Source organism: Otolemur garnettii, unplaced genomic scaffold, assembly GCF_000181295.1.
Source record: "Otolemur garnettii isolate 467f Iridium unplaced genomic scaffold, OtoGar3 scaffold00323, whole genome shotgun sequence".
Classification (NCBI taxonomy): Eukaryota; Metazoa; Chordata; class Mammalia; order Primates; family Galagidae; genus Otolemur; species Otolemur garnettii.
In genome coordinates this window covers 264,610-267,831 of record NW_003852718.1, presented here as the reverse complement: position 1 = coordinate 267,831, position 3,222 = coordinate 264,610, and the positions used below count along the sequence as shown (strand labels likewise).

General features: G+C 41.5%; 1 non-coding gene across 1 annotated transcript; it reads left to right on the top strand.

The window, feature by feature from the left end:
• Window positions 1–3,052: 3,052 nt before the first annotated feature.
• On the top strand, window positions 3,053–3,159 carry LOC111722700. The gene has a single exon (XR_002771405.1). It is a non-coding gene; the product is annotated as a U6 spliceosomal RNA (small nuclear RNA).
• The last annotated feature ends 63 nt before the right edge of the window (window positions 3,160–3,222 follow it).

Below are 3,222 nucleotides of genomic sequence, written 5' to 3'. Positions count from 1 at the left end.
GAAAGGCAATAAAGATTTTAACGACACATATAAGATGTGAAAGATACGATACTAAGTAAAAAAAATAGAATATAGAATTTTCTATACAACATAGGGTCAGCTATATTTAAAAGAAAAAAACACAAAAAGAATGGTAAGAAAGAATATAAAGCACACAAATCTTTCTTTCTTTCTTTCTTTTTTTTTCTGGAGACAGAGTCCCACTTTGTCACCCTGGGTGGAGTGTCATGGCGTCACAGCACCCTCAAATTCTTGGGCTCAAGCCATCCTCTGCCTCGGCCTCCCAGAGTGCTAGGATTATGGGCATGAGCCACTGCACCCAGCCTCACACAAACTTCTTTTTTTTTTTTAAACTTTATTTTATTTTTTAATTTTTTTGTTGTTGCAGTTTGGCCGGGGTTGAGTTTGAACTCACCACCCTTGGTATATGGGGCTGACACCCTAGTCACTGAGCCACAGGCACCACCCTACACAAACTCTTTTAAAAAATAAAATGGGGGGGGGGCACCTGTGGCTCAAAGGAGTAGGGCGCTGGCCCCATATACTAGAGGTGATGGTTTAAACCCAGCCCTGGTCTGGGTTAAATAAATACCAGGATATGAACTTTTAAGGCAAAATAAGAGACTTCAAAAACACTTAGATTTGCAATCGGTGCTACCAGCACTCAGAGCCAGGGGACGAATATTTACTCTTTCAGAGGAACTTGGCAAGAAGCACTAATTTAGTTGAAGCTTTCAGCCAGGTGTGGTGGCTCACGCCTGCAATCCCAGCACTCAGGGAGGCCGAGGCAGATGGATCATCTGAGCTCAGGAGTTGGAGATTAGCCTGAGCAAAAGAGAGACCCCCATCTCTACTAAAAACATAAAAAACTACCCAGGCATTGTGGCGGGGCCAGTAGTCCCAGCTACTCGGGAGGCTGAAGCAAGGGGATCACTTCAGCCCAAGAGTTTGAGGATGCTGTGAGCTAGGACTCCACAGTATTCTACCCAGGGCACAGAGTGAGACTGGCTCAGTAAAAATAAAAATAAAGAAAGAAATAGTTGAAGCTCTCAACTCTCTAATTTTGCAGATAGAGGCCAGGCCTGATGGCTCATGCTGTAATCTTAACACTCTGGGAGGCCAAGGCAGGTTGATTGCTTGAGCTTAGGAGTTCAAGACCAATCTGAGCAAGAGTGAGACTTCGTCTCAACTAAAATAAAAAAACTATCCTGACGTGTTGGTGGGTGCCTGTAGTGCCAGTTACTTGGGAAACTAGAGGCAAGAGGAGCCCAAGAGTCTGAGGTTACTGTGAGCTATGATGACACCAAAGCTCTCTATGCAAGGTGACAGAGTGAGTCTCTGCCTCTAAAAACAGAAAAAAAAATTGTAGATAAAGAAATTGAGTCCCAGAGACCTAAGTGCATGTGGCATGTTAGTAGCAAAGTAGGAAATTAGAACTTTAAGCTTCAAGTTCAACACACCTAAACATGTTAATCATTTTAGTCTCTCTTCTGGTCCTCATCCATGTTCACATACAGTTTTGATGCTGTAATTATGTAGACACAAAGTTGGAGAATACTAATTTTTTTACAGCAGTTTTTTCTTCTCTCCAATTCTGTCACATCAAGTTTGACTCTTCTTTAGGCTTTTCTCTTGGTGTTATTAGTCCACACACCTAATACGTCTGCTCTAGTTGCCTGCCAGTGCGTATTTTTTGTAAAAAGCCTCAGTAACTCAAAGGGCCCTTTTATTAGCATTTGTTGGAATCTCTGACCTCATTTTAAAATTTAAATTTATAATTTTTTCTTCAAAAAAATAAAAACCTTTTTCCTGTTCAAAGTTTACCTCCTTAGAAAGTACTTATAATCTTTCCCCTTAAGTTTTCAAGACAATAGATACTTTAAAAAATACCACCACCACCACCACCACCCACCCCACCACCCCCAACCACGCCCTGCCTCCTGATGAGAGAGCTGGGTTCTTCCCAAGTTCTCGACCTCCCTTCTGCCTCCAAAGAATTTCCCTGCCACACTCTTTAGGGACTTCGCGTTTCTTCTTGCTTCTCAGAACGTGCCATGAGTTGCTTCTGTCTTCACGCGATCATTCTCAGCCTTCCCTGAATTTCTAAGGGGAGAGGAAGATTCCTAATTTATTTTTACTGACAGAGGGGGACATAATTCTCATTTTCAGCCAAGATTGAGAACTTCTGCCTTGGACAAATAGGTTAAAATTGAATGTGTTTTTCTAAGAATATTTTTGTTATAAAACAGATCCAGTTGAAAAAGTAAAAAATTTGGCCTTTGCAACAGAAATTTCATTTGGTATCATTTGGAGCTGGCAGGGGAAGTATTTTTTGGACAAGACTATGGAAATTATACAACTAACTGTTCTCATTCATTCATTTATGCATTTACTATTCATTCATTAAAAACTTGCCCTGTGACAGACCCTAGAGAATTTATTTACTTATTTATTTATTTATACAGAGTCTCACTCTGTTGCCATGTGTAGAATGCCATACTGTCATAGCTCTCAGCAACTTCAAACTCCTGGGCTCAAGGCTCTTGCCTCAGCCTCCCAAGTATCTGGGACCATAGACACTCACCACAATGCCCAGCTTGTTTTTCTGTTGTTTTCAGAGGTGGAGTCTCACTCTTGCTCAGGCTGATCTCTAACTCCTGAGCTAAGCAATTCAGCTACCTCAGCCTCCCTCCTAGATTGCTAGGGTTACAGGCGTGAGCCACCATGCCGGGCCCAGACTCCAGAGCAGTGGTTCTCAACCTTCCTAATGCCACGACCCGTTAATACAGTTCCTCATGTTGTGGTGAGGAATCTCACTGCTCTAGAGATTTAAATGTGGTCCCTGCTTTTAAGGGGCTTAACAATCTAGTAGCAGGAGAAAAATAGCCCAGTAAATATGATGAAATGCCATATGTGCTAGACAGAGCATGCACGTACGCAGGCTTTTCCCAAAAAGAAATATGTTAAAAATCTAATTTCAAGCATATTAACAAAGTATATTTTTATACGTGATGCATTATATCTACATCAAGTTTTAAAACTATAGTAATTCGTGCTCGCTTCGGCAGCACATATACTAAAATTGGAACGATACGGAGAAGATTAGCATGGCCCCTGCGCAAGGATGACACGCAAATTCGTGAAGCGTTCCATATTTTTTGGAGACTTTATGTCCTTCATGTTCACATGGATAGAGCTGGAGAATGTTCTTCTGAGCAAAGT